At 42.3% G+C, this 24,355-nt stretch overlaps 1 protein-coding gene across 3 annotated transcripts in view; it reads right to left on the minus strand.

Annotated features, from left to right (window-relative positions):
• Positions 1–24,355, minus strand: part of Atp8a2 (ATPase phospholipid transporting 8A2) — a 504,296-nt gene that overhangs the window by 439,554 nt on the left and 40,387 nt on the right. The window contains exon 1 of one of the 3 annotated variants that reach the window (XM_055617226.1): positions 8,708–8,786. The exons of the other annotated variants lie outside the window; for them this stretch is intronic. The gene's annotated coding sequence lies outside the window, so the exon portion shown is untranslated. Of the gene's footprint in view, positions 1–8,707; positions 8,787–24,355 lie in introns of those variants that run through there. 3 annotated transcript variants of the gene reach the window in all.

Genomic DNA, 24,355 nt, shown 5'->3' on the forward strand with positions numbered 1-24,355 from the left:
AAAAGAAATGGATGAATTTTTAGATTCATGCAAATCATCAAAGTTAAACTGTATAAAGACCAACAATGTAAACAGGCCTATAGCAAATAAGAAGAGCAAATAAGGAGAGAGATCAAAACAGTAATTTAAAACCTTCCAACTAAAATAGCCCAGGCCCATACAGATTTGCAGTAGATACCATGCTTTCAAAGGAGACCTACACCCAGTCCTTCCTAACCTATTCAAAAGAAAGAAAGAAAGAAAGAAAGAAAGAAAGAAAGAAAGAAAGAAAGAAAGAAAGAAAGAAAGAGAACGAGCATTTCCAAATTCCTATGAAGTTAATATTTCTCAAATGCTAAAACCAGGTAAAGACACAACAGAAAAAAGAAAACTACAGGCAATATACCTGATGAACACAGATGGGAAAGTTCTCAATAAAACACTTGCAAAACAAATTCAGGCATATAAAAATCATGCACTACTATCAAGTTGTCTTTTCCAATGAACACAGGAATAGTTCACCAAACATAAGCCAATAAATGGAAATCAATCATATAAATGAGCTTAAAGACAAAAGTCACAGGATCATCTGTGACAAAAGTCACAACTACTGTGAAAACCTTTGACAAAATCCAACATAAAATTCCTAAAGGAGGGGGAAAATATATTTCAACAAAATAATGGCTTTATACAACAAAAACACAGACATCATCCAAATAAATGGAGGGGGAAAAAAAAGCAATCCCACTGAAACAAAAAATGAGAAGGGGCTGTTTCCTGCTCCTACTCCTTTACAATACAGTGCTCCAAGCACTAGGCAGAGCAATAAGGCAAAACAAAGTAAAGGGTGAGAGATAGGGAAAGAAGAAATCAAATTATCCGTTTGCAGATGATATATTATACATAAACAAACACACATATTCCACCATAAAACTTGTAGAAATGAGCAACACTTGCAAAGTGGCAGGATACAAAATCAACTTTAAAAAGTCAGTAGCCTTTCTAACACCAATAATACACATTCTCAGAAAAAGTTCACAGAAACTATTAATTATCTATTAAATGTATAGCTGGCAATGTTTCTCTCCCACCCCATGGGCTTCCTCTTTATTTATTTACATAAACTTTTTAGTTTTATTAGGACCCATTTGTTAATAGGAAATTAACATTCACAATAGCCTAAAAATGTACCTAGAAATTAACCTAACGAAGTGAAAGACCTCCACAATGAAAACTTTAAATCTCTGAAGAGAGACTGAAGAAGTTACTAGAAGATGGACAGACTTCTCATGTTACAAACTGATAGAACTAATGTTGTGAACCATGACCATCCTACCAAAGACAATACATATATGGAAATCTCAATCCAATTCCCCATTCACAGAAGCATTCACAGAAATAAAAAAAGCATCCTAAAATTTATATCATGTCAAACCGAAAAAAAACCCCAGATAGCCAAAACAATCCTAAGTAAAAGATGGAGGAAGAATGATAACAGATTTCAAGCTATATCACAGAACTATAATAATAATAAAAACAGCATGGTACTGGCACAAAAACAGACATGTAGATCAATGAAACAAAATAGAAAACCCAAACTTGAGTACACAAAACTACAGCCATCTGATATTTTGGCAAATATACACAAATATATTGTGTATGCCAAAAATACACACTTGTGAAAGGACAGCTTCAACAAACAGTGCTAGGGAAATTTGATGTCCACACATAGAAGCATGAAATTAGACACGTATCTGTCACTGTGAACAAAATTCAACTTCAGATGTGTCAAAGGCTCCAATGTGAAACCTTAAACACAGAAACTGCTGGAGGAAAACATAAGCAGTACCCTGTAAGATAAAGGTGTAGGATCCATTTGGCAATAAGTAAGGCCAACAGTTAACAAATGGGACCTCATAAGACTAAAAAGTTTCTGTAGGGCAAAGGAAATAATTAGGTAAAGAGGAAGCCCAGGTGTAGGAGAGAAACTTTGCCAGCTATTTACATTTAATAGATGATTAATACCCAGAATACACAAAGAACTCAAAGTGCCAAGAATGAAGAAAACAAATGGCAAAACTAAAACATAGACTTCATATATGAACAGAGATCTCAAAAGAAGAAATATCTGAAAAAGGGTTCAACATCTTTAACAACTAGAGAAATTCCAATTAAAACACTTTCAGATTTCATCTTATCCCAATCAGGATGGCCAAGATAAAACAACAAACAAACAAACAAAACAACTGGCAACAAATACTGGCAAGGGTACAGGAAAGGGATACACTTCTTCTCTGTTAGGAGGAGTGCAAACTGGTCAGCCGCTATGAAGAGCCACGTGGAGAATTCTCAAAAAGTTAAAAGTAGACCTGCTATATGACCCAGTGTGCTGTCCAGCCGTAAATCAGCTTGATACATCTGAGACGAGGGAAACTCAACTGAGTGAATCCCTCCCTAAGATCTTATTGTGGGCGAGCCTAAAGGCATTTTCTTAATTACTGACTGATGGGGGAGGGCCCAGCCCATGGTGGGGGGTGCCACCTCTGAGCTGATGGTCCTGGGTTCTATGATAAAGCGGGCCGAGCAAGCCATGAGAAGCAAGCCAGGAAGCAGCACTTCTCCCTGGCCTCTGCACCAGCTCCTGCCTCCAGGTTCCTGCCCTGTTTGAGCTCCTACCCTGGCTTCTTTCAGTGGTGAACAGTGACGGTGAAGTTCAGGGGTAATAAATCCTTTCCTCTCCAAGCTGCTTTTGGTCATTGTGTTCCTTTTCAATAGAAACTCTCTCATCTACACTCAGCTTTACCATGCCTGGATGTTTGCCCGAGGGACTTGAGGCCCTACTACACGCGTACTTCCTCTACCATTTTCACTGGCACTCTAGTCACAATAGCTAGGAAATGGAAATAACCTAAATTTCTTTCAAATAATAAATTGTTAATGAAAATATTCATATAACAATGAAATTATATCTAGCTGTAAAGAAAAAAGGAAATCATGAAATTTACAAGTAAATGGATAAAACTAGAAAATACTATATTGAGTGAGGTAGCCCAGACCCAGAAAGAAAACATCTCTGCTATTTGTGGATCCTAACTCCTAATCATTAGATGTGAGTGTATAAGCTAGAGTAACATTACAAAGCAGGAAGTAAAAAGGGACTGTGGGGGAGCTCTTGAGATGAAAAATGGAGAAATGGGAATACAGAGAGATTTTAACTGGAGAAGGGGTAGAGGATAATACAGGAGAATAAGGGGATAGAGCTAAATGATACTAAGGAAGTTTGTAAAAACCACAAGGAAACTTTATTTTATGTTTATTTTAAATACATACATAATATGTATATATATATATGTATATACATAATATGTATGTACATATTATGTATGTATATATATATATATATATATATATATATATATATATATACACACACACATAGGTGACAATTACGGTGGTGGTGGTGATAAAGTTAAGCCACTGGGGTGATAATGTTCTCCCGAAAAGCCATAGGCTATCTAACAAAACCCCCAGTGCCAGGCATTGAAATCTCCTTGGAGCTATTGGTCAAGGGAAATCCAAGAGAGCCCCCAAAACAGTATAAACTGTTGTGTAAGCTGGGTGTGGCTGTGCATACCTATAATCCCAGCACTTGGTGAAGCAGAAGCAGACAATCTCTGTGATTTCAAGGGCAGCTTGGTCTACAAATTGAGTGCAGGACAGCCAAAGTTACACAGAGAAGCCCTGTCTCGAAATAGATAGATAGATAGATAGATAGATAGATAGATAGATAGATAGATAGATAGACAGACAGATAGATAAAACGCTGTTGTATGGCCTGCATATAGTAGACATTCCTACACTCTCCTGCTGTGTGAACCCTGGTCCCATAGATCTTTTTTCACTCCCTAGAGGATTGCCTCCCCAAGCCAAGCAACGGCATAAGCCCTTCTCCTCGGCAGTGCAGTGTAGCACACTGAAGCGTATCATGCAAACAGCCCCCATTCATTCATGAGACCTTCTGCAGCATGAGGACATCTGCCGATAGTACTGAGAAATACTACTCTGCATGGTTTTCATTGTCTTTCTGTCCCTGCTTTGAATCTTGACACTCTCTTGCGATAAAAGCTTCAGAGGAGCTCAATAATGGGCTCTTGAGCACTATTTCTTGGAGTTCCCTGGTTCTGCTGAATCTTGAATTCAACTTAAATTTCTTAGCAAGTGCTGCTGGAAGGCCCAGGTACTGTGCCCTTGGTTTCCTCCCCGGACCTGAAGGGAAGACTGTTATTAAAGACATCACAAACTTCAGGCACAAGACTGAGAGTAACTGAGCTGGAACTGACCAAGAACCTCCTCCCTCCCTGAAGACTAACTCTTGCAGTGTCAGGTGGTGCTATGCAAGTTACCAGTGTGTGGGAGCGGATTAATTCTTACACAGCTAGAAAGCCTATGGACCACAAGAAGGACCAGTCTGTCCAGATAACCCCAGTGGTGCAGCAGGGGATAGCCAACAGCTGTCTAATGAGAATTAAGGCCCTCTCAATAAGAGGAAAGTCAGGCCTGGGACTGCAAACCTAGCCAAGCATCAATGGCTGGTAAGGTCAGGAGACCCTATGATTCCCAGTTTTCTAAAACAGGATAATTTCTAACTCCTCTCTAAAAACTCATCCTTATCCACAGATAAGTGTAGTTCTCACTACTCATTACAGAGAATTCTTTATACAGCAGCTGGAGATCGTGACAGAAATCCACAATGGTCAAAATGCAGAGTTCAACGGACTGCTGTGCCCAACACAACTGACACACACAGTATACCCTACCCTACACCAGGGGCTCAGGGAATGCGCAGAAGAGGGGGCAGAAAGACTGTAAAAGTCAGAGGACCAGGAGGTTCGGTGTGTTTTAGAATAAGAAAGATGACAGGAGTTAAAAGACACAGTTCATAGTGATGAACAGGTCAGTTTCCCAATAGGAATGAACAAGAGGAATGTCTTTTGTTTTGTTTCTACTGTCCTGTCAATTTAACACACGCTAGAGTTAGCTGAGAAGAGGGAGACACCATTGTAAGACTGTGAACAGCCAACAGAGGAGAGGCATGCTGCCCAGCAAGGCTGACCTCCACCAGTCATCACCTAACATCTCTGCATGGAAAACACTAGACGGATACAAAGCATTTTCTGCCCCAGCTAGAAAGAGATCAAAGGCTCTTTGAAAAAAATCAACAGATAATTTGAAAATCAAGTAACATTCAGAGGGAAGCCAGGGAACAATTATGTACTGAACATAAAAAAAATGTCAAAAATTGTGTGCTTAAATATAGACATTTACAACTTAAACATTTATATTAGAAAAGTAGATACACAACACACACACAATACACATTTAAAAAAAAAACACCAAGTAAAAGGGAGGATATAGAGGAGAGAACCAATGAAATAGAAAATGGTCAAATACAGACTTTTGAAGTCAAAATTAATTCTGTGAAAAGACTCTCATTCTGTTTACAGATTTAAGTCATAAAGGATTTTCTTACAGCTGTATATAATGAGAAACGCGAGAAATTCTTTTATTACTCTGAGGGAACACTTTAATATGTTCATCTACACGAGGCCTGTTTAAATATTATGAGTAAAACTGAAAAAAAAAAAAAAAAAGTTGGAGATTCCCTAGCCCAGTGCAGCCAAATTTTAGCCAATCTAAAAGCCAAAATTCTTTCAAAAAAGAAAAAAATGCCTCAGCTTCCCTGACTAACACACCCTCAACCCTGACTTGGTCACGGCGCGCTGCAGTGTGACCGGAAGTGCCAGACTGCAGCAGAATGCATGTGATCCTACGCATCAGCCTGACAGAGAGAGGTGGGGCCCCCGTGGTCTCCCAGGAGACACCTTTTAATTAGTGGCCAAAGTGGAATGGCGTAGCAGACAGAGTTATGCTAATTTATTTTATGTATTTGCGGAAAACTAAGTCTTTATTGTGTTTTAACAGGAGGAGAAATATGAATTAGAAAAAAGTTAAAGTTCAACTTGACTTGTTTACTTTGAAACTGACGTTTGGCGTGTGAATGATTACCTAGGAACTTCCCAGCTGGCCCCCACCCCAGTTCTCTAGAATTAGGTTAAGAAAATAAACGTTGTGTCTACCTCTACAACTTCCCCACCCAGCATCAAAAGAATTTCCTTATTCTTTTCTGCTTAGCCAAAAAAAAAAAAAAAAAAAAAATGTTCAGCTGTAGTCGACAGATTTGTTTTAGATAAACTTTGAATTTATAATGTCCTTCCCGTAATAAATATTTCACTCAGTGAGAAACCTCATAAAAATACCTAGTGACTCATCAACCTTGGAAGATGACATGAGGCTAGCAAATTGATTGTGTTCCTGCAAAATAAAGCCAGATAATCCCGCCCCGTGAGGGGCTGCTGAGGTTGTGAGCCTCAAGAAGTGCCCTTTCACCCCAACCAACTGCACAAGTAACAAATTCACTTACTCAGGGCAAGGCAGCAATTTGAGAGGCGAGCATGGAACAATGTGTGAAACACGTTCTCCCCTCCTTTCCCTTGGAGCTGTTTAGGTGAAAGGTGGGTGATACACATCAACACACATTCTCTATAGAGCAAACATTTTATCAGAGTTATGCACAATGCATTCTGAAGTAGCCTGGCTGGCTCTCCTGTGAGTGAGACATGGTCAGGATGAAAGGGCTAGGCTAACTTTGTAACCTATATGTCTTCTAAAGCCTATAGTTTTGAGTTTTAGGTCCAGGTTAAGCTAAAGCCTTTTAGTACCTTTCCAGAGAATGGAGGAATGTGACCCTATCTGTGAGGACAGATATAAAAAAAGGCAAGCAAGCAATGACCTTCACTCAGCAAAAGAAGGACCAGACCCTTGTCTTTGAGATAGCGTTTCTTAGCAACAAACCTAGACTTCTTCTGAGTAGCTTTTGACCTCCAGCCAAAAGTCTGCAGCCCCTAATCTTCAAGGATGAGCTAACCACCCCCACCTTCAATTGCAGCTGCATCCACACTTGGCAGGACTGGCCAAGCTTGAGCATCTAAGACTAACCAATTATCTTACTTTATAGCTTCCTCATCCAATCCTAAATTGCCAAGACTGCAACTTCAAATTTCCCGCAATTTTTCTTTTAAAAACCTAAAGGCCTTTGTCTCCCGGTGCCACTCTTTGCTGACCAGCAGGGGTGACCCCACTGTGCAATGGTTAATAAACCTCTTGCTTTTGCAACGAGTCTTGGTCTGGGGGAGTTTCTGGGAAGGGTGCGATCTTGAACTCCTGAGCTGTGAGACCCCAGGTCTTACAAGGAGAAGATGGCGGTGGCCTGGGCATTCGGTGACAATGGCAGTAAGTATGGAGGGCAGCTCAAGCATAGAGCCACCACCTGGAGACTAATGTGCTCTAGGGAATCAGAGGGGGAGCAGAGGGAGGGAAGGAGAGAAGGAGAAACATTCAATCTCACAGACACCTGTTATCTTCATTCCATATCCCATCCTCCTACCACTGGACCAGCCGCTTCAGATCTCACTGAATAACAGAGCAGTGGTTCTGCCAAGGGTGACAACCCTGCTTTTCACTGCCCACCTCATGCCCTACGGAGTGGCCACGGGGGTTCCTGCCTCCAGCACCCCACACTCTTGGTCCACAGTGTTTCTTCAGCTCCCACTAATTAATCAAGCACTGTGGGCTGCTGCTTCCTCCATCCCATAGCTCCTCTCCATGCATAGGCATAAATGATTCCCATTTATTGGTTTTATTTTGGATTGATTTGGTTTTGGTTTTTCAAGACAGGGTTTTTCCTGTAGCCTTGGCTGTCCTTGACTGGCTTTGTATACCAAGATGTCCTTGAACTCACAGAGATCCACCTGCCTCTGCCTCCCTGAGTGTTGGGATTACAGGTTTGTGCCACCACACCTGGCTTCCTTTCTTTGGGGAGGGGGAGGAACTAGAGATTCTTCCTCCCACCTTTCTCAGTAGCCCCTTTAAATTTTAAGTTGTATTTTCCTTCTGTAGTCTCTGTTTAAGAAGCACACTAGGGTTTATGCCAGCACATGAGAATGGTAAATTTTGGCTAAAATTTAGAAAAAAAAAAATCAATACTTGACTAAGTCAGCATACCTCAATTCAGTCAATAAAACCAGGGCCACTTTGAGCTAGGAATAGTATATACACTTAGAACAGAGATGCTGGGGACAGGCACTGCCCTTCTTGCAGGTCAAGGAGACAAGGACACAGCGTGCCAAGCGCAAGCTGTTGGGAGCTTGTAGAACCAGCACGCAAGCACACAGTAGCAAGCCCAAGCAGGGCAATGCCCAAATGGGGGAAATGACTAGGCCCCATTTACAAGAACAAAAAATAACTCTCAGGGGCCACAGAACAGACTTCTGGATAAAAGAAACAACATACTAAAGTTTACACTGAACTAAATGTTCAGTGTCATGTTCTGAAGGATGAAAAGAAACAAGGTGTGCTGAAGGGAGGGGAGATTGAGGGGAAGGAGCCAGGCTGAGGGCTCAGCATCCCTGGAGAAAAATTAACACCCTGAAACCCTCTGGGAGAGAGGCAAGAGGGGGTGAGGCAGAAACAGACAGGGAGAAGCACAAAGCAGGGAGATTCTGGAGAGTTGTGAACAGAGTAATGCATTGTGGAAAGGAGACAGACAGGTGGTGGAATTAGCAGATCCATCCCCGGAATAGAGGAAACCAGAGACGAGAAAAAATATTACCGTCTGAAGTTCAAGCCATAGACAGACAGCAGAAGCACCAGCCACAGTGGTGGAAGAAAGGGGTGCTGGAAAGAGTCTCTTCTTTGGACATATCTAGTCCTCAGTTGCCTTCAAGGGAACATGTGAGTTTGGGCGTTTGTGTAGAGGGTAAAGGCAGATCTGGGCTGGCCACTATGGAACCCACTATCTAACCACGTGGGGAGAGTGTGTGAATCTGGCCAGCACAAAGAAAGCTCACAGATAAGAAGAGGTCAGGTCACATGGCATGGATTAGACAGTGTTTATAGTGTTTAAAAAAGAAAGAATGTCTAAGTTAAATGGCCATCATGGTTTGGATCTGAAATGGTCTGAACAGGCTCATGTGTTTGAAAACATGGTCCTCCAAAATATATCAGGGGTCCTCTATGAGACTGTTTGTCTAACCAAGGACCATGTATGGATATAACCTAGAACCCCTGCTCGGATGTAGCCCATGGTAGCTCAGTATCCAAGTGGGTTTCCCTAGTAAGGGGAACAGGAACTATTTCTGACATGAGCTCAATGACTGGCTCCTTTACCTCCCCCCAACCCCCGAACACTTGAGGGAGGAACAGTCTTGCTACGCCTGAGGAGGACATGGCAGCCAGTCCTGAAGATACCTGATAAGCTAGGGTCAGATGGAAGAAGAGGAGGACCTCCCCTAGTAGTGGACTTGGAAAGGGGCAGGGAGGAGATGAGAGAGGGAGAGTGGGATTGAGAGGGAATGAAGGAGGGGGCTATGGCTGGGACACAAAGTAAATAACCTGTGATTAATATAGAAAAATAAAAATTAATAATAATTAAAAAAGAAAACATGGTCCTCAGCTGGGGGCAATGTTTTGGGAGGTCATGGGTTGATTGGGATGGGAGGTGAAGGTACATCTTGTTGCCACTTCTGGTACCATTTTCTACTTCTTGTTGGTCACAGCAGTGTGACCGGCCACCTTAGACTCCCACTTCCACACGCAGCTCCTAGCAGCCTGTCCTCTCCTTCATGATGGGTTTTACCCACCGAAATGGTGAGCCAAGCAAACATCCCCTGATGTTTGAGCTTTTATCTTCAGAAACTCAAAGCCGGTGAGCAGAAGACAGAAAAGCACTGCAGACTGATGAAAACTGCAAACATGCACACTTGAGAACTGAGCAAGAGTAACTACAGACAGAAAAAAATAAGAAAAGCAATGGCCATTGGTAGTCAGGAACTAGGTTTGTGTGTTTTTGTTTTGTTTTGTGTTTTTATGCACTTGAGACTAACAAATGAAAATGAAATAAATATTGTCTAGGAAAATGGAGGGCTTGTCATATTCGATGCTACAAGATTGCCTCAGGACAGATTATTCACTGAGCAACACAAGGAAAGAAAAAACATGGGTTCCAGAACAGGCAATATCTCAAGACAGCTTTTCTGAATGGCCCTGTTACTGGAAAGTCTTCAGGGAAGAAGGGAGTGCCTATCTGTCCTTCAATGCATCAAGAAAATGGTTTCTTCTCCTAAAACACTTTTCATGTTAAAATAAATGTAAATTTATACCTGAAGTTAACATTACTCATAATTGCTAGAGCAGAAGGTTCTACATTGTCATTTGCTTGTTATAGATGATGCTATGTGTAATGTTACAGCAAGAAAATGTCACTCTGGCTCACAGTTATTAGTATTAGACTAAATTGTTAAAAATTAACTTAGTGTATTACATTTGGCCAGGATTTCTTGAATAGCACCAAAGACACAGTTAATAAGAGAACAATCTTGGGCTTGGTTAAAGTTAGAAAGGAGTAGCGAATCAAGAGCCTATCAACAGTAAAATGACAATCTAGAGAACAGAGCACATTTACTGTAAATCAAATATCCAACAAAGGATGAATATCCAAAAATACAGAGAGAACTCATGACCTCGTCAGTAGGAAAAACCAAACAGAACCAAATGTGGGCAAAGGACATGAAAAGTTCGTTTTCCAAAGAAGATAACAGGCATGAAAAGACATTTAAATCATTCATCAGCAAAATGCCAGTCAAAATTAAGGTGAGATTTCACCTCACATCCATCAGGATAGGTATATTTTTAAAAAACTGATAAGAAGAGTTGCGAAAGAGGGAACTATTGGTGGAAATACAAAATGAATCACTCTTAAGGGAAATTTTATGGTGGTTCTTCAAAAATCAATGGTAGGATTGTCATCTGAGCCAAACATTCCACTTTTTGGTACACGCCCCAAATAACTGAAAGCATGGCCATTGTGAGTTATTTCTATGCCCTTGCTCACAACACCAACACTCACAATAGCTGAAACGTGGAAGCTAGTCCAGTGATCCACGGTGGATCAGGAGGTAGCCGAAGTGTGGTACATATCACTTGGCCACTGAAGGGAAGAGAATCTTGGCATCATGAATGAAATATGACGGCTTTGTGCTTGGTGATATAAGCTAAGTGAAGAAAAATATTGTAAGATGCCACTTCTATGAGGTACTTAGGATAGTCAGATAGAAAGACAAAAGTAAGGAAGAGAGGGGAATGTAGAGTTGGTGTTTAATGATACTATGTAATTCCAGTTTCGCAAGCTAAAAAGTTCTGGAGATGGATGCCCTTGACGAGTACACAGTTAGTGGCTTACTCACTGCACTTACCTGTATACATAACCATCGTGGTGGTGGGCTGAAATGACAGCCACTGCAGCAGTGCCTGGGCCTGGTTACAGCACCCACATGGTGGCTCACAACTATCTGTAACTCCAGGTCCAGGCACCCTGACACCCTCTTCTGGCTTCCGAAGATAACAGGCACACACATGGTACACACACACACACACACACACATGCAGACTCATACACATAAAACAGGAGATCGATCTTAAAAGATTTTTCAGTGTTTTCATATGTGTTTTATGAGTATTATAAATAATTTTTAAAAATTAATGGAAGAAGCCGGGCTTGATCTAGCAACTGAAGAAAGGTGTATAGTTATAAAGTAGGACATTATAGTGTTGATGTTGTTTGCTGAACAGTTTTCTTGTCTATCCAATAATGCTGGCAAATATGTCTAAGGGGATCACTATTTGTATCTTGATTGCAAACATTGGGTCCCAAGTTAAACTGGACTGATAAATGAGTTGATGGGATAAAAAAGGACAGGCAAGCAGGGGGCCTCCTTATGCCCTTTGGGCTCTCTGGGGGGCTTCCTTGGGACATTGTCTTGTCATATAGATTCAGCATAAAGCCCTTCTCTGTGCCCACGATCCTGAGAGTGTTGTTCTCTTTATATAAGAAGGACTGGCATGCTTGGATTCAAAATGCAATGCATCCTGGCAAGCAGTGAGTTAGGTCTGTTCCCCATTACAGTTTTCATCTGTTACCATTGTTGCTGCTTAAAGGATGCTCAGTAACTGATAATACAATTCACATTTCAGGATGTTTCTGTTCCAGCCTTTGGCACACCTCTGTTCCTAAGCCACAAGAACAAATGGAATGCCTAATGATAATTCAGCAGGATATTACACAACAACAACAAAACGGTCTCAAAACAAGTTCAGATGGGAAGGGAAAAAAATCATTTTCTTCTGGCAGCACTGAGGAGCGAGCCTGGCACTTCATGCTCAGCCAACAACTGCTCTGCTCTGAATCCCGGGAAAAAGCCAGTTGAAAACAAGATGACTATCATGATTTCCAATGAAGAGCTATAGTAATTCAAACCTTTCAGCTGTCCTCTGGTGACCATTCAAGCAAACCAACTACTTCAAGACCACAGGGAGATCCAAGACCCTTTCCAAGCAGAACTGATGGGTTTCTTCCTAGTCACATAATGAAGCACTGAAATGTTCCTCTCCATGAGCTTAAACACTGTTTCAAGGGTTTCAACAAATGTGAAGTACACACAGTGAACAATTATAAACAGAAAGTTCTCTCCATAAACACGAGTGCTATTTTGCTTTGTCTTAAACTTCCGGCCTATAATCCATATTGAAAGGTGTGACACTGAAAACCTCTTCACTACAATCATCTGCTCAAAGCCCTCCCCCTCCCAATCCACCCCCACCCCTGCCTGGTAGAGGTGATGGCTCTGTTTTAAAAAGGCTGTGGCAACAGCATCCATTACCTATGGAGCAGCATCTTCTCCAGCCGCAGACATGAGGCATGGCGCTTAGTCCTTCACAGCACGGCCTGAAAACAAAGGCAGCAGGAGGGTGCTGGCTCTCTGGGTGTTTAGAGAGCTTAAGGCTGGCCTGGGATCATCTAGGAGGATTACAGAATGCTTACAACTGCACGCTTCTAACGCACCTGCTCTCCAGTGCGAGAAACGGGATGGAGAGGACACAGTTGTACCAGAACAAAGGAAGCAGCTTTTAAATTTTAGGTGTAATTAATGCAGAAGTTGTCCATTTTTCTGGAATGCAAAGTGCTAACATGTAACCCAACATGTAATGACCAAACCAGGGTAACCAGCATCTTCTGCTCTTTAGACACAAAACATTTCTCCTGCAGGTGTGCTCTCAATTCTCTCTTCTAGATATACACTATACAAGAAACCATGGAATAGCGTCCCTTTAAAGGCACACTGCACTAGAGTAACCCCTCCTTTCAACTTTGAAAATCATTCATTCGTTTATTTATTTATTTGTTTGTTTATTTATTTGTGTGTGTGTATGTGTGTGGCTTGTGTAACTGTGCACCATGTGCGTCCAGGGCCCACTGCCCTCTGAGATCAGAAGAAGGAGTCAGGTTCCCTGGAGCTGGAGTTACAGAGAGTTGTGAGCTGCCATGTGGGTGCTGGGAAACAAGCCTGTCAACTCCTAAGTCCCTACCAACTTCTCTACAGGTCGGCCGTAAGGAGCCATTTTCCCAGTTAAGATTCTGTCTTCACAGATATGTGTGTGTATATATATATGTTTGCATCGAGTTGATAGAACTAACCAATAAGCACTGATAGCATAAAATAAAGAAATCTAAGAGGAGGAGATGGTGGTGACAATAACCAAAAATGGTGTGCATATCTGAATCTGGGTTATTATGAGTTCGAGGACAAGCTTGAACTACACAGTATGACAATCTCAAGAAACAGAAGAAAGCAGAAGGTAGTGGGGAAGTGGAAGAAAGGGAGTAGGAGAAAAGAAAAGCAGAGGGAAGAAGAGGAGAAAATAGGGAGGAGGGAAGAGAAGAGGACAGCACATTCCACTGCCACTGATCTCTCATTGTTTCTCATAAAGCGGCCTTGGGGTTTTGGGTTTTTGTTTTCGTTTTCGTTTTGAGACAGAGGCTCATGTAACCCAAGCTGGCCTCAAACTTACTTTGTAGCAAAGGATGGTCTTGAACTCATAGTCCCGACTCTCTTCATCCTCAATCCCGAGTTACAGGCATATACCACCTTACCTGCCTCAGCCCTTGGATTTTAACAAGCTCTGCAGATGAGCCATGCTTCAACCTGGGAGCCTTTCATTGATGTCCATAGAGAAAACATACCTAAGTCCTTGTACTCAGCATGTTTAACAAGACAAAGTGTGAGAAGTGTGTCTAGGGAAAACTGAAAGGTGATGTGTAGCCATAGAACCAAGTGAGTGCCAGTTTCAACACCTGCCAATAGCAAGGTGCCCAGAGGTGACAGCAAGAGTCTCCTGAGCATGGTGCTGCAGCAGGCTTCCTTACATACAAGGCCTGAGAAAGCCCCACTGACACGGCAACAGGCCAGCCGGGCAGTGAGGGGAGCTGAGTTCCAGGTTGTACATCTCTTTTAAGGAACATTCTTTGAGAATTCCATACATGAATACCATGTATTTTGATCATATCAACCCCATATTCCCCCCTCTCCAATTTCTCCCACCTTCCACCACAACCCCCTCCCAACTTCACGTTATCTTTTGTAGTCCACTGAGTCCAATTAGTGCTGTCTATACGCTGATCATGGACAACCTACCAGGAGCAACGTCAAGAAGAGGAACACTCCCTCAGCGAGGGGTGGGGCCTTGTGGGCTCCTCCTCCATCTAAAAGGGAGTGTTGGCCCTTGTGTCGGTCTTGTGCAGGCGGCAACCACAGCCGCTGTGATTTCACAAGTGTAACAGTCCTGGACAAAATACCGTTTCACAGAAATCCTTCCCACACTAAGCTTCTCCTTGCCTTTTGGGAGGACTTTCCTGATTTGCTGTGATCAGTTCCAGCAGCGGCAAAAGGCCTTTCCAGCCATCCCAATGTTGCAAGGCCTGTGGGTTGTTCTGGGATTGCTCTGTATAGACCTAAGTGTTAGAACCAGACTACCCACTCCCTGCCTTTTTTTTTTCTAGGAAATGTGGTAGGTGCATGGTTCTTCTCACAGTATCATTTAGCTTTTAGTGTTAGAACCAGACTGCCTATTCCCTACCATTTTCCTAGGAAATATGGAAGGTGTATGGTTCTCACAGCATTTTTTTGCTTTCAGTGTTAGGACCAGATTGCCTATTCTCTGCCATTTTCCTAGGAAATGTGATAGGCACATGATTCCTCTCATAGTATCTTTCTGCTTTCCAAACGCAGATACTCAGTTCTGGATTCAGCATAGCCTTGCATCTTTGAGCACAACTTTTCTCTCTAATGGACACGAATTCTCCTGATGGATCGCCTCTTCAGGCTTTGACTGCTTGAAGGCTGTCAGCTAAAGGCATCTTCCTCTTTGACCTCTGACTTTATCTTCCTCTTCCTTGCCCCTGCTTTCTCTTGTCCCCTATCTTCTACTTATTTTTGGTCACAACTTACTGTGACATGTTGACATGTGGGATAAATAATTCTTTAAAAGGATTACAAGAGAGTGGCTGTTGTGGCACACAGCTATACTCTCAGCACTGGGGGGGGGGGGGGGTTTAAGTTCAAGGCCTAGCTTATATAGTAACATTCTTTATTTTAAAGAGACTATAGTTAAATAATACTATAAAATACTTGAAATATAGGAATAAAAACAAGTATATGCTGGGTCTATTTGGCAATAATTTAGTCCAAAGTTGAGAGACAGAGGTATCATCTTAGTCATTTCTTCTGGCTTTTGCTTATTCATAGAAAACAACCCCCACAGAAACACTGTGAAGGTTGATGAACATTTAAAAGCCCTTTCGAAAGTAAGATGGACCTCAGGGGAGGCCCTTCCTTTGATGTTTACTGAGTATTTCTAGGTTGTCTGTCTCCAGTTTACCTAGAGTTCTCCTTTCTCGTCTGCCCTCAAAATCATATGGTCCTACCATTCAAAGATCAACTAAGAATCATGGCATGCCAAAGACAATGGCTGAATTAAGACATTAAAGCAGTGGAGTAACAAGTGTAGAAAAAAAACCAAACAGCATCTTGAGACACATTTATAAATACTCTCAATTATTCTTTATTCTTTCTCCTAAAGTACACATGGTTTATGAATGATTAGAAGAGAACTAACATGGGAAAGCTTGTTTCATTTTCTGTTAAATCTTACTTTCAATAAAATCACTTTCTCAATGTTGAGTTAACCAATCACACTCACATTATCATGCTGTGTTGATTTTTTTTGTCTCTGAGACAAAAAAAAAAGTGTCGAGGACACAGTTTTTAAAAGGAATGGTTCACTGTGGCTCACCAGCCTCACAGGTTCCCAGCTGTGACTTCTCAGCTCTATCTGCTTCTGCTTGATGCAGGGTAAAGTATCAGGGTGTTGGGAGCGTAGGCAGAGGCTGCTCACCTTGAGCAATGCAGTAGGTGGTAGAAGGAGAGGAAGGAAACATCGGGACCCATCGTTCCCTTTGGAGTCTACACCCAGTGAAGTACTAGGCTCCACCTCCTAATATCCATTACTCATCATCCTCATGAGTTAATAACCTTGTAACAGCTTTACGGTCTGCGAACTACACCATTGACACGAGTGTCTTTTTGTTTCTTAGAGGAGAAAGGAGACCATTCATTAAAAATGGGGAAGTCCTTGCAGGAGTGGATGTCATCTAGTGGATGGAGAAAGATCTAAACTCAAGGGCCAACACAGATATGAGGGAATATGTTTTATCCAAACCAGAGCACTCACCAGAGTGCATAGGTACCAGGTCTACACTGGGCCTGAAGTGAAGAATTCTGTCTGGAAGCTTAAGTATTACTGACCATCAGCATATTTAAAAGATGTCTCAGCCAGTTGTGGTGGAACACACCTGTAATCACAGCACTTGGGAGAGATGAGGCAGGAAGATCACCATGAGCTCAAGGCCAACCTGGGCTACATAATGAAACTTATCTCAAAAAAAAAAAAAAAAAAAAAAAAACAAACAAACAAAAAACCAAGCAACCAAAGTAGCAAAAGCCCAGGGCTCACGTCCTCTCTAAAGCATGGTCTCCACACTGTCTGCCCTTCCTGCCATCCTTATTTTTGCCTTTGAGTAAAGCAGGAACTCACTTTAGTGGGTGTTAAAATCCATTTGCAATGCTGTCTTTAAATAAGAAAAGTAGAGTTCACTAATCTTACTTGACAGTAAAGCTTCTACCCTCAAAAAGAATCTTTTAGAAATGCTAAATACAGTCTCCAAAAATACCAGGAAAAGCTCTATTTCAGACAGTCATATTGATCTATGTACACCAATTTCCTGAATGTACCACAGTCTCGAAGCTTCTGAACACTGATGTCATAGGGCTTTGATCTGTTGGAAAGCCCCAGATTTCTCAGCAATATAAATATATTTCACTGCAGTTAAGGCAGCCAAACAGTACGTTGTTCACTATTCGCCACCAAATAGTTCTACTCTGGACTGGGATGTTATGGAATTTTACTGTCAAGAAAAGTTATTGCAACTTCACTTGAGGCAAGTTTGAAATCTCCAGTGAGAAAACTAAGTGACAAGATTGAAAAGATCACCAGTAACTTAGATTTGCTCATGAAAGCGTGCACACACAGAGGCTTCTCCTTTCATAGCGATGCCAAATTCTTCATAAGAACGGTTTGCCCTATAATTTAAGATAAAACTAGGGGAAGAATAAATAAGATACTTTTCCAGTTGGTGTTCCTAAAATTAATAGTCTACTTTATATTTTCCTGATGCAAACCTTTTAAAGAGGAACAGAAACACAAATCAATATAATACCATCAGTGCATGTTCCACGGGGGATAAAAACCGCAAGATCCATTATCTGTGCAAATATGGCTCAGAGGGAACAGAAAGTTCTACCCCACAAAAAGCAAGAAGTAACCTACACCATCCATTCCGGACACTTCTACCATACTTTAGGTAAAGATGATTCCAGAATAACCTTTACACCCCCCATCAAGGATTTTGTTGTAGCAACAGAATGTGAGCTAACATATGCCCAAGAGAACCCAAAGGCATCCACCCCCATTCATTTTGTCAATAATTCTCTTGTCGCTATTTTATTTCTATATCTAAATTGCATGCTTTTGAAGGCAAGAAGTACAAGGGGTGTCTTGCCTATTTCTACCAGCATCAACAGGTTCCGCTCAAGACTATATTCCTACGAAGACTCTTGCTAAAAACAAAACTTTGAATTTATTGGCTTTCCCTTCAAGTAGACAGAGAACACGGATAATTGATTATGGAATGAAAGGTTTCCTCTGCCCAGAAGCACCTTGAGGCTTCCAGTATTTTCACTGTCAAGTACTAATGCTCACCAGCATCCAGCAGATGAACACAGAAGCTCAGGGCATACCAGCATAAGTATGCATAGGTCCTGAGGACAGTATTTGGAGTCCAAGAAAAGTTCAATGTAGCTCTTTACCCCTGAACTCCCATCATTCCCCAAGGCTGAGATGGCATCCCATAGAATGATATAGGAGCCCTCCTTACAGGAAGGATATGTTCATGAGAGTGGAACCTGTTCATTTACACACCACACACACACACACACACACACACACACACACATTAAAACTGGGGATCATTCAACCATAAAGACAGAGTTGGAACGTGGCTCAGGGGTAGAGCAGCTGCCTAGCTTGTGCAATCCCAGGGTTCCTTGCCCAGCTATGCAAAAAGGCTACCACCTTCAAGCCACAAACTTGAGAGTAAACTGACCTTCTGCCACTGGAGTGACTGGCTATACTTCATTACAAACTTCTTCAAAGTCCAGCTCTCCTCAAATGCCCTGTCCCTCTCCTCTAGGGCTTTATCCTCTGCCTGGCTCATGGCTGCTGAATGACCCCTGTCTAGACTAACCGCTAGCCCAACTTCAGTCTCTGGGCTGGACTCTCTGACTCCCCTGGGCTTTCCTGTTCTACAAGAGAAGCCAGAATCCCTCAGCAAATCAGACAGGGCCAGTGAGCTAAAAGCACTGTTTCCCAGTTTACCAAATACTGATCCACCCAAGCATGTGGAAAGTTTCTAGAGGAACAGGGGTCTGACAGCTATGACTTAAGCTATGCATTTCTTGAATGATTCACACATCTGAAAAGGAAAACAAATAGCCAAAAAAAAAATAAATAAATAAAAAGTAGCTCATCCATCTTGCAGCCCCATTTTCCTTCTGGGGACTCACATTTAGAGGACTCCTAAACAAAGAGCAAATAGTTGTCTTCTTTAGATTACAACCTGCTGTGTCTGTGGGGGGACTGGGACAGTCTTCTTTCTACGGAGAGTCTTGTGCTACCCACTTCACAGCCCAGAGCTCTAACCTGGAAGTGCTTCCCAGCCATGCGAGGGAATCACGTGACAAGGGCACAGTAACAGAAAAGCCCTGTCTGTCCCAGTGGGTTGAGGCCATCAAGCTCTGCTTCTCTCCATCCTTCCTCATTGAAGGAAAGAAATGTGGTAAAATTGGACGGACCTTTCAGTACCAAAGCCTGCTTGAAAGTGAGCTTCCAGGAGACCTTAAGTTACCTTGCTGAAAGGAAAGATCTGTGCTCAGTAACAGGCCGAGGAAACACACCACTGCGAACATATTAGGTGTTACTCCCCCTTACAGCGGCCAGTAACACACAGCTCTAAGAGTTGGGATGTACCTGACACCTTTAGATTGGAGTGTCTTAAGAATGACAATAAATAATGAAGTTTGCAATACATATGTGGAAAAGCATATTCTCAGAGATTGTCACAGAAATATGGAGGGCGCGTGCCTATAATGTCAGCACTTGAGAATCTGAGGCAGAAAAAAAATTATGAGTTTAAGGTTAATCTTGGTTTCATAATATAATCTCTCCCTCACCTCTCACCAATGGACTAGTATGACCTTTAGAAACAGAAATAAGTATACAGTAAAATCCAAAACTCAGGTCCACTCTTTAGACTATATCACAAATACATTTTAAAATATACAAAAAAAAAAAAAACACCTCTAAGTATCACTTAACAAGTACAAATGTGAGAACCTGAGTTCAGATCTCCAGAAGCCACATAAAGCTGCACAGGTGTCTCACATCTGTAATCCCAGCACTCCCAACACAGAGATAAGAGGAGGAGACAAGAGAATCCTCAGGAGGGGAGAACAGCAGCAAGCAATAGTTAACTCTGTCTCAAGCAACGTGGAAGTCAAAGACTGAACCAAAGGCTGTTGTCTGTCTTCAGACATACACATTCATATATGAAGCATCCTCAGATAACAAACAAATTTCCAACCCTCAATCAATGCTTTTAAAATAATCCATCCCATAGGTTTACTAGGCAAATGCTCATGCCAAAATACATTACTGAGATCAATACGGTGTGTTTTCAGAAAGGCCTCTGTATGCTTTAAACCCTTAAGGAATCTTTTATATGTGTGTTCTCTATTCATAAGTGTTCTGTCTGTTTACATAATACTATGGTTAAATAACAAGCCTTTTAAAAGAGAATACCTGCTGTTATGACACCATCAACCAAGAGGTGACGGAGCCAACATAACTCCAGCTAGAGCTTGAACTATGTTGTTTGAGTTTTGAGAGTCAAAAAACTTGAGATGAATTCACCTCCCTCGTCTCGAGAAGTTCTCTACAGGTACAGAAAACAGTGTGGTGCAGTATTTCTTGCCTTCTCTAACCACCAGAACCTGAACCTTGCATCCTATTCGTGGCTTTCTAGTAATTGCTTTGTATTGTCAATTGTAACCGGTGGGACTGAGGCAAGAAGGATCAGTAGCACAAGGATTTGTTCTAGGTGCTATATCATAAAGAAAAAAGTTAGCTTAAGGGAGAGGAAGAGGAGGAGGAAAAGCAGAAGGGAGAGGAGAGGGAGGAAGGAGGAAAGAAGGGTAAGAGAAGGGGTGAAAGAGGAGGAGAAGGAGAAAGAGGAGAAGGATAAGGGTCTACTCAGCTATCTCCAAAAGAAACCTGAGTAAGATTCTGCCCTTTGGAGACCTGCTGCAACCATGGTTCAGTAACAAATGCCTGCATGCGCTTGTTTCATCTCCAAAGCATCCGATGGCAACCCACAGAGTCCCTGCAGCTGTCTTTACTTGCTCACTTGTTTGTTTTTTGCTCTGCTGAGGTTGAAACCAGTGTCTTGTGCATGCTAGGCAAGTACTCTGCCACTGAACTAGTGGCTCAACCTCCAGCCATTATAATTTGTTTTCTCTGCTGTCTATGTCCAATTCCATGCAGGTAAGAAGTAATCTCACCTGCAGAATTCCTAAGTTGTCACATAGTTGATTTAGAAGAGTGGGGAAAAGCACAAAGAATTCTAAAGATTCTTAGCCACTCCCATTGCTTGTAGTAATTCTACACACGGGTCTGCATCCATGTGTAAAATACCCAGCATCTCGGTATAAAAAGTTGGGTACGGTGCTGAAGAGGGAGAGACAGGAAGCAAGGGGACAGCTCTGAAGGACTGAACTCTAGCCTGTATATACACATGAACATATACATATATATAAAAGGGAGGCAGAAGGGAGAAGGGGGGGCGTGTCTTCGCAGTCAATTTAGAGTCCATCTCACTTCACACAGTAAGATCCTAAGTCCTGGAAATTGAATGCAAACTTTAGAAATGAAAGAAAAACATAGTCAAAACCAGAACACAGCCCCACGGGCATAATTTTTTTAAGAGTTCGTACAGAATCGTTTGTGGCTATGCCAGTTTAAATCCTAAGTTCCATGCGTCCTTTCGAGCCCCAGCTTCCTGAGAGAAGGCAGCACTTTCGGCTGAGTGTGGAGAACCTGCTGATACCCACTCCCACCACAGTGTGCCCCAAATACTTCCTGAGACTCCCTGCGACCGAGTTTATCAGAGCCTTTATCTTTATAGGTTAAACACTAAGCCCACTTCAGTTACTAGCCCAGACTTTGTGTTTGCAAGATCACATCTACAAGCACGTGACAATCCTAAAGATGTCACATTTGCGTGGAAATAAGATTTAATGTGCAGAGACACATGAGCCCCTTATTCAGCCTTCCCTTTGCTCCTGCCACAGGCACTTGGGGCTCCCTCAGCTCATTGTCTCTGATCATACAAGGCCCAGCTGTTATCACCTGCTCACTTGTGCCAAAGCTCTTTTTCCTCAAATGATTTTAACAAGCAGAAAGGAATAAACCTGAGAAAGAGCTCCCTACAGCGCTCCACTCGGATTTCAAAATGTTGCCCATTCGGAGAGGCCCCCAAACTGTATCTTCAAGGATACACATGTCACTGGGTTTACCCAGAAACCTTCAGGTAAGCCTGGAATTCAGCAAACCCACTTATTCAAGACCGGCATGTACAGCTACCATGACATAGTGCACATTTCTTCTAGATCTGTCCACATAGCTCTCTCAGTCCATTGTTCCTCTCAAGATTAACTCTGCAGTTTGTTAGAAAATGCAGAGTTCCAAGACCTGTGTGGGGCATGTGTCCCTGGCACCCTGACCGAGGATGCTCCCAACAGATAACAGTGCGTGCCATGCTCCATTTCCTACTGCTTCATCTTCTAGTTCTAATTCCATGTGCTTCCTAAAGCAAAGAATGTTTGAACTAAGTACCTTTTAATTGATGGAGAACTAAGAAGCTGGCTCCTGGATCCCAGGCGCTGCCACCAGTTTGTCTATAACATGATCGGTGATAAAGCTTTAAGTACATTTTTATTTAGTGCATGTGTGTAGTTGTGTGTGTGTGTGTGTGTGTGTGTGTGTGCGCACGCGCGCGTGTGCACACACATGCATGTGCTTCTGCTATGGCACATGTGTGTGGTCAGAGGATTACTGGGTCCCAGGAATTGAACTCATATCTTCAGGTTTGGCAGAAGATACCTTTCCCACTGAGCCATCGCACCAGCCCTCTCTCTGTTTGAATCACAGCACTTTAATCACTCAGAACGCCGCTTGCTTGATAAGGAGGGTACACTGAGTGTTATTGCAACTCTCTGGTTCCTGGCTTGTGATCTGCCCCTGCCTTTACCTCCTCCTCCTTTTTTCTGCAACAAAGCAGACAGCCAAAGGACCCTGGAAAACTGAGCAGCACGAGAGACATAAGGCCACATTTGCAGATGACTTAGTGCCAAGCATAACATATTTTGTTTCTACTTTAAAAGGTCCTGGGAAGGAAATATTGTCAACTTGGAGCTCACACAGAAGTAGGATGAAAAGCTTGGACTATTTGAGGAAATCTCCCTTCAGGGCCTCACTCCTCTGTGCTCCCAATGGAGCAAAGAGTTAAAGCAGAAAGACCAAAATCAACAGAATAAAGCACTTAAGCTGTAACTCAGTGCCCCACACAATGTTAGAGAAGGAAGGAACACTGTATGGAGTCCTCAAGCAAGCTTCTAAGCTAGCAAATGGGGTTCAAGCTATGCTGCTCCCAAACACTGCACCCTAACCTTGAGAAACCAGAGTAATAGCAAGGTCACTCTGACTTTTCTTTACCTTATCCCCATCAGTAAGAAGACCCTCATGAGAGAGGTGCCCTTCCTACAAGTCAGAAGAAAAGAAACTCCCAAAGAATCTGAACAAACAGCTCTAGCTAATACAGAAAATTCAATTACCATATCTCATCACACTCTCAGTCACAATTCTCCATGACCACACACAACTCCATCAAACAACATGTGAAACACACAAGTTTATTGGTCCTTATTACTGAAGGCTTCTGTGTCATGTACATGTGAATGCTTTTCTCTTGTTGGTCTGTCTTTAGTTACGGGAACTTTAGGTATGACTCTAGTGATGAGCAAGCAGAAGAAAATCTTTGCTCCATTACACTAGGCAATCAGTATTGTCTCCAAGTTTTAAAATTGAAGCATCTGGAGATAAGTGATCAGAGCTCTGAGAAGCACCAGACACTAACTAAAACTGCAGGTCCCTAGGGACAAGTGCCTGAAGTCTCCGTGTGACTGATGGAAGTGAGCTTGAGGTGTACAGCAGTCCTGTGACCCAACCAGGATATGGGAGCCTTTCCAACATGAGCACGTGAGAGCTTACACATGCAGTGCCATCCGTGTTTCCGGTGCATCTACCCACCCCTCAACCAGCCAGCTGTATGAAGACACTCTCCATCAGAAGGTATGTCCCAGTCTCATCACAGAGCCTTGGTGGCCCTCTAGCACAGTTACTGTTTGACATAAGGACATGAAGCTGAAAGAGGGAAAATATGAAGTTGATAGAAAACCATGAGGTTGTAAATCACACTCTCCAAGTAATTTGATCTTGGTGTCTCACTGCCTTTAATGTCTATGAACTGAAGACACATAGAGGTAAGCAATTTTGTTCTCATCCATAGACAAGGAAGTGCTATGAGATATCTGTTCCATTTATTGCCTCCTTGTCCCTCATGCTGTCAAAGACGCCA

Source organism: Psammomys obesus, unplaced genomic scaffold (genome assembly GCF_907164565.1).
Source record: "Psammomys obesus unplaced genomic scaffold, mPsaObe1.curated_primary_1811, whole genome shotgun sequence".
Classification (NCBI taxonomy): Eukaryota; Metazoa; Chordata; class Mammalia; order Rodentia; family Muridae; genus Psammomys; species Psammomys obesus.